Raw genomic sequence first — 8,123 nt, 5'->3', positions numbered from 1 at the left:
CTGCCAGAGAGGCTAGAAAAGTTGTCTCCTTGTGTCTAGCTTTGTGTTTGAGTGAATTCAATACTTCTTCCTTAGTCACAGAGAATCTCAACCACAGCAGTAGAAGCCAGAGAATCTAAAATGCATGATCTGAATTCTGAGTAATCCCACAAGAGCCTACCTGGTCGATCCCAGACTCACAGAGCAAACCGGAAAAGCATGAAGATGACACCAAACACTTTCACAACATCCACAGCTGGGCATAGGAAAGCTGCCTTTGTCTGAATAGAGAGAAAAATAACCTGGCAATTCTATTTGCCCATGAATTGACCCCAGAACCCCAATTCATTTTGTTGGTCAAGGGTTCAAGGGTTCATCTTTAATCTGTCATTGCTCTGCAAAATCCTTCTACAAGCCAATGATGTCTGCTTGTTTGGTCCATTGTATTTGAATCTACTCTCAATCCTTCCCTAAAAAGCACATGAATATACTGCCAAGGACAGCGCTGAAATTCTGAGAATGGTCATTATGTACTGACAGCGTTAAAATTATTCCATCTTGCAGTTTGAGTTGAGCATCACATTTAGTATGGTCTTTGTCCTGTTCAGAACTATGAACAAAGATTCTGAAAACCTCCAGGTTCTTCCACTGATCTCCACAGTGATCAGAAAACCTGCATTCATCTTCCTCTCACATAACTCAACAAGAGAGAAAACCATAGAGGCAGATCATTGAAGGTCCAGGGCCAAAACCTTCAAAAGAACATGTGCCCACAAAACATTGCTGCCATTATTTCAGAATACCCCTGTAAACAGGGTTTGACTCACCTTGTTTTATTACGAGGCAGCAACAGAGGAATGTTACAGAATGGGCAAGCCCTCAGATTCTTCAGTTTTCACTCTGTGGCTCAAGCACACTTGCTGAAATAGCTGTAGTAAAGTGAGACACTGTCCAAAACTCCCATGTCAATAAATAACTGTGGTATGAGGGCCTTTCCATCATCCTGCATTGGTCTCTTGTGCTCACTCTCCTAGAGTTTGCTTGTTGTGTTTCTGGTAGTACTCTGGGGTGGTATGTCAGGTGTGGGACAGCCTGCTTTTATTTGACCCTGCATGTGTTTATCCTGAGCTGTGTATTCCTGCCAGTACACGTGAATATATTTCAGTAATTCATCTGCAGATCATTCAGAGATAGGGTCTTGGATACAGGAAGGGGGATTTTCAGTTTGTTTTGCAGGCAGGTGTTGGTTTGGCGGTTGAGAGTCGTGGTGGTGTTTCTTTCACTTCCTGGAGAATACCCCAGTCCTTTTCTGATGGTCTAACCTGTTTTGATTCTTTTTCTGTTTAGCTCTGTCTGACCAGCCAGTGGTGGACACTGCAATGGTGACAGAGCAAGCAAAGATGCTGGTGAAAAGTGGAGCCATCAGTGCCATCAAAGCCGAGAACAAGAACTCTGGTTTCAAACGGTCTCAGAGCCTGGAGGGGAAGCTTAAGGTGAGGCTGGACTAGGCTAGAAACAAATGCACACTTCAAACTAGGGGTTTCATTGCAACTGTCTTTGGATCGGGATGTCTTTTGCAATATCTTGTGTAGCCATAACCCCTACTGTAAGTCAAGAAGTTGTATATCCAGTCCAATTGTGTGTGTTTGTATTGATCAGTTTTGGCCCTCCAATGCACCTTAACATTGGCGTACATGCTGTTGGTTCCAAGCCTTTTACGTGATCGAACATGGCATCACCTCTATGCATTCATCAACCATTTTCATGAACACAACATTTTCAAATCATAGTCAATTATCAGTTGTATGTATTAATTTAATTTTTTCTCATCCTATGGTAGGATCCTGAGAAAGGGCCTGTTCCAGCGTTTCAGCCCTTCTAGCGGAGCATGTCCACTGAGGAGAAAGCATCCGAGATATGTAGCCATGACCCTCGTTTCCTGCAAGTCTTCTTTAGATGCATCATTCATCCTGCATGAGGAAGATTTAGGAGTAGCCACCTTTTCCAAGTATAATCATGCCTCAGTTTCAGATTTGGGACCCACAAAAGCAACCTGCAATGCAAAAAAAGGCTTGTGTTCTTTTCAGTAAATAAAATATTTCGAAACTTTATTGAACTGTTGGGAATGTTTGTGAAATGTGAAAACTAGATGTGGTTTACCATCCTCATCTCAATCCAAGGAGTCCACCAAGTAAAAGGTGACACTGGAACCTCAGGCCTTTGTCATCAGGCACCTTTTCTCCTGGTTAAATGAGACCTTTTCATTATGTGACTACTGCAGGGTAAATGTGGTTTCCTGTCATGGGCAAGGTTGCTAACTCTCAATTGATTACCCACATATATTGCTTCTATGTTAATAGGGTTCTGGGATTTATTTAAAAAGACATTGGGCTTGATTTAGATATTGGCGGATGGGTTACTCCGTCACAACAGTGACGGATGTCTCATCCACTGAAATGTAAATCCCATTTTTTCCTATGTCACTGTTGTGACAGAGTAACCCATCCACCAATATCTAAATCAGGCCCATTGTGTTTCAGGTGTTTGAAATCTGCTGTGGAGCGTTGCAGTTTGAGACGTTGCATAATAATTGTGCTTTGCAGTCAGAGGGAGGAATAATTGGTGGAAGAAACATCATTGGGGGTGTCGAATCAAGAATTGCCCACTTATTCTCAGAATCTGAGAGCCCGACCCCCTGCATTCCATGATAAAGGCTGCTTCCTTCACATTGACTTGCTCAGACACCAGTGAAGTAACCATAGATATGTCCTTCTGTTTCCAGGCTTGCATGTGGAGAAATGCTGAACTACAGCTTCCTTATTTTGAGCACAAGCAATATGTCTAAAAACATAACAGAAACATGTTCTAAACACTAAAGAATGGGCAATACAAAGTGAACTAAACATACACTGATTCTTAGGTGAGGGTGTAAAGATACTATCAATAATTCTGTGTAAAGTCCAATATTAATGTTCAGTGATTTAAAGGAAATGTCATGACACAGACAAACTGCAGCGCAGGAACTCAGTCGCAACAGGTTCTCTGATTGGCGATGATTACATGCTTGTCAAGCATTGGACTAGAGTCACACAAAGCTACTCTACTGAAGTGTCTGTTTTGTAGTAAATTCTTTCATTTTTAACTCAGAAAAAATAGCCATGCTGAAAACAAACTGTCGGGCCACATTTCCAGGACCCAAGGTTACTGAAGGTTAACTGAGTGGCAAGTATTTTTGTTGTATCTGCAACCCTAGAGCCTGGATGATATTGCAAGCTCCCTGGACTACCTAGTACCTCATTTTAGCTTGTTATTTTCAGGATGTAGAAACAGTGAACTCTTGGGGGTGATGTGGATTTATAACACACATGAGTTTTTTGCCCAGGTAGTGATATGTTTTTATAAAATAAGAATGCTTGTATTTACCTCAGGTTAATTGTGATGGCTTCAAAGAAGACTACATTTTAAACCAATGGTCTTCAAACTTTTTAATGCCCCGTCCCCAGACAAAAAAAATAGTATTGGTGCCCCTCATTAATTTTTCACAATTATTCTATTGAATTGTCAATGTTTAAATATGTGTAGAGTTATTAAAACATTGCAGTTAAGTTATGTTACTGTTTTAAAAATGTAATCAAATACATGATGCCAAAACACTATTCTGGTCAGACAGGCCGTACTAACATGTAAATTATTATTATTTTATTTTTTAAGAAGTGAGGGTGGGGGTTTTGAAGAGTATTCGGAGTCCCTCCCCTTTTGACACATTCTCCCAGCTTGGATATAAATGACATCACATGTTAGCGATGGCCCATCACAGAACTGTTTACTGCTGCTCATTTTTTTCATCTTAACATAAAGCCCTGTTTTCAGCATAATGCTTCTGTTGGCCAGAGCCCTTGCGATCATTTGAGGCCCCCCACCCCATCACCCAGGTTGATGACCCCGGTTGGTTTTAAACTATTGCTTAGATAATTTTGCTTCTGTAACAGTTGCTGCTTAAAATGGGCATTCTCATTAAGAGACATGGGGATCACTAAATAGAAAAGAAAATATGGCCCATGCACTGGTAGGCAGTCTCTCTAAACGTTAACAGGTAAAAAAATGTCCTGTGCCTGTACAGTAGTGTCATTTACTGTGTAATCTGGATGAGAAGGCGAGAGCCACTTGCTCACCGAAAGAGAATACATTTTTAGTGTGCATGATATTTGCGCACAACTGTCCTAGCAACAAAAATAACATGGAACACCTCCTGTGTGTTCACATGAATGTCACGTTTATCTGAGGCACAGCAGGGCTCAGCATGATCAGGGTGGCACTGCTTCTCCATAGTATGCAGAGGGTTTGTGTCTCTCAGCCTGCAGCAGCTAAACGTTTGGTGCTTAAGCCTTTGAAAGAGCAGTGCATGGCATAAACCAGTACTGTGTGTATGGGGAGACCAAATCTCCCACTTGTGCCTCAACGCTTCAGTGAGCACCAAGTAGGATGTGCTGTGGTAGCTCCTGCCACTTGTGGTGTTGGTTGGCAGCAGCATCCTCACACAGTTCTTGATTGGCCCCACTGTCTTCCTAGCAGTAAAGACTAGAAGTCATGTAGTCTGGGCTTTATTTAACTGCTAGTACATGACCACTGCTGATCCGAGCCTTCACTGCGTAATGGGTTTTGTGACTTAAATGAGATAGCTGCTGGTAGTAGTCCTCTTAATACCAATTTAATTTGGTGGTGATGTTAACCTGTTCACATTCATAGATGAAGTCTATGGAATCGTTAAACACTTACTTCCTAAAGGTGCCAGTTCTCTCCTCAATCAGGGGGGCAGATTATTTGTGGCAGTTTGCACTGGGCATATTTAGATCCAGTGTCTGATAAATGCCATGTTTTCTGCAACTAAGAGTAAGCAAGTGCTTTGGTAGGCGCCTCCCCTTGTCATTACTTCTCATAATGCAGGTGTTACACTCAGGAGGACCAGACTCAGTTATTGCCTGCTTTTACATATGAAGCTTCCCATTTTCCAAAATTCCAGGTGGGACCTGATGATACATTTTGGTTGTCAATTTTTTTTTCAGATTGACGGTTGCGCTATTGGTCACCTTAGTGGATCTCTGTTTCTAGACAGTGTGAAAGGAAAATTTTACTTAACCTGTAAGCATCTATTTGGGGCATGTAGTGCTGTAGATTCACATGCTCTGCATACTCTTGGCATCTAGTGTTGGGCTTGCACATGTCCAACTTGTTTTTCTTCGAAGAATTCTTTAAAATCACAAGGTGTAGTGACTCCTGTGTCTGGTAATGTGCCTGGGCATCAACTCCATAGTTAGATTGTTTTCCCCCACGGTGGAGATGGAGCATGAAAATAATGACCATGCAAGGAGAAAACATTCTGAAGGAAAGTTAAAGAAAATAACATACCTACAACAGCCAAAGGCTTCCAAGGAGGAGGGTGGGTGCATGTGAAACTTTAGCACTATATGCCATGAACAGATGCTTACAGGGTAAGTAACGCTTTCCATTCGTGGCATGTGTAGCTGTCGATACAAATGCTCTGCATAGAATGTAAAGCATCCCCCCCCCAATCCCAAAGCGGTGGCTAGCCAGAGAATGTTGCAGAGGATTGAAAAAGTGTACGCAGTAAAGCCTGCCCACTTGAACAGAAGTGTTTGGGGAACGTGTTTTGTGTGGGCCAGGTAGCTCAATTACAGATATCCTCTAATGGGATGATACCCAGAAATGCCATGGAGGCTGCTTTTTAAAATGTAGAATGCAGCCTTGGTGGAGAAGTGGCTCAGGGAGCTGCAGTTTGGCCTTGGATTAGCATGTTTGAATGCAGTTGACTAGTCAGTAAACTACCCTGCTTTTGAAATGGCACTGCCCTTGTGTAGTTTTGAGTAGTCAACAAATAATGGTTCCATTTTACGAAATGATTTTGTCCTAGCAATGCAGTACATGAGGGCCCTCTTTAAATCTAGTGTTGGAAGAACTCTCTCTGCTATTGAGATTGGTTGAGGTGTAAAGGAGGTATCACCTTGAGTAGAAACTTTGGGTTCGTTCTAAGGACTACCCTGTGGCGTGAACCTTGAAAAAGGGCTCTTCCGGCATGATAACTTGTATCTCGCTCACATGCCAGAGGGAAGTGACTGCAACTAGAAATGCTACTTTCCAACACAAAAATGAAGGGTCTCAAAAGTGGGCATCATAAGCATAGTGAGGACTACATTGAGGTTCCAGGACAGGACTGGGGGTACCCTGGGAGTGATAACCCTCTTAAGTCCTTCCATAAATGCTTTAATGGCGGGGATTCTGAATAGTGAAGGGTGTTCCATGTTCTGTAAGCATGATGCCACTGCAGTCAAAGGTAAACAAATGGAAGTGTTATTCAGGCCTGAGCGTTGCAAGTGAAACATGTGACAGACAATGTTCTAAAATGTTAGCTTTAGTGGATCAATTTTTCTGGGTAGGTAGTAGTGGATGAACCTCTTCCACTTTGTCGCTTTGCAGGCTTGAGTAGTGCGACGGTGGCCTCTTTGAGGATGGACATACATTGAGGGTGAAAATGGTGGTAACCAAACTCCAGGAGCTAGATTGCCAAGTTGAGCTGCCTGTGACTGGGATGACTGAGTGTTCCCTGGTGTTGAGTCAGAAGGTCCGGCCTGTTGGATGTAGGGGGATCTAATGAGGAACTACAGACAGCTCGAGGAGGGATGTGAACCACAGTTGCCTGGCCCACATGGAAGCCACTAGGGCAAGTGAAGGGAGTTTTTCCGAAGCTTCTGAATCACATATGAAAGGAGTGGGAGAGGCAAATCTGTTCCATGGTGTGTTGAGCAAGCCAATGATCATGACTATTCTGGATGGTCTTTTTGAAGAGAAAGGTAAGGCAGGCAGAGCAGGAAGCCTTGTTATGCTCCTGTGACAGGCAGAGGTTGCAAACTGTGTGTTGATCTGCCCACGAGTACTTGGAGGGTCACTGTGGACAAAAGCGAAAGGGAGTTTTTTCAACTATGATGCTCGTACTCTCAATCACGACCCAACCCAAGAGGCCTGAGGGGGCATTGACGGACCTGAAGATGCGGATCCAAAGGAGGGACCAAGGCAGAGCCAATGAAAAAAGTGTTGTCTGCCCTGATGAAACTCATGCGGAGCTACATCATTTTCCCAGAGGAGGGTGATTTGCCTACAGTGAAGGGTGATTTCTATGCCCTTGGACACATCCCCAACATCATTGGTGCCATTGATGGGACCCATGTGGCTTTGGTGCCCCCAAAAGACGATGAGCAGGTGTACAGAAACAGGAATAATTACCATTCGATGAATGTCCAGGTGGTCTGTTTGGCTGACCAGTACATATCCCATGTAAATGCCAAGTTCCCTGGGTCAGTCCATGACGCGTATGTTATGCGAAATAGCAGCATCCCCTATGTGATGGAGCAACTACAGAGACAACGTGTGTGGCTAATAGGTGACTCTGGTTACCCCAACCTGCCTTGGCTACTGACCCCAGTGAGGAATCCCCGGACAAGGGCAGAGGAACGGTACAATGAGGCCCATGGGCGAACTAGGAGGATCATAGAAAGGACCTTTGGCCTCCTGAAGGCCAGGTTTAGGTGCCTGCATATGACAGGGGGATCCCTGATGTACTCACCAAAGAAGGTGTGCCATATCATCGTGGCCTGCTGTATGCTTCACAATCTGGCATTGCGACGTCAGGTTCCTTTCCTGCAGGAGGATGGTGCAGATGGTGGTGTTGAAGCAGCTGTGGAGCCTGCGGAGAGTGAAGAGGAGGAAGACTCAGAAGACGACACAGACAACAGGGACAGAGTAATAGAACAGTATTTTCAGTAGCACACAGGTAAGAATCACCCATGCCATTTTACATTTCCTGAAAGCCTCCTGCATCTCAACTTTGTCTATTTCCCCCCAGAACTTTAAAACTGATGTTTGATTTTCCGTTCCCTTTTCAGTGCTGTATGACCCACTGCGTGACTTCTGCTTGGTTAGCCCATGGACTAATGCTAAGTGACCTCGGTATGTGTTCAGCACAAAGTTAACAGAACGTAATTGATATGTAATGTGTTATACATTTGTAAATAATACAGGCTAAGTCCTGATTGATTTCAGTGCAATGAGTGATTTATTTTTAGTGCAAGATG

The sequence above is a fragment of the Pleurodeles waltl genome, chromosome 6 (genome assembly GCF_031143425.1).
Source record: "Pleurodeles waltl isolate 20211129_DDA chromosome 6, aPleWal1.hap1.20221129, whole genome shotgun sequence".
NCBI lineage: Eukaryota > Metazoa > Chordata > Amphibia > Caudata > Salamandridae > Pleurodeles > Pleurodeles waltl.
The sequence above is the reverse complement of the archived record's forward strand: the minus strand, read 5'-3'. Positions refer to the sequence as shown.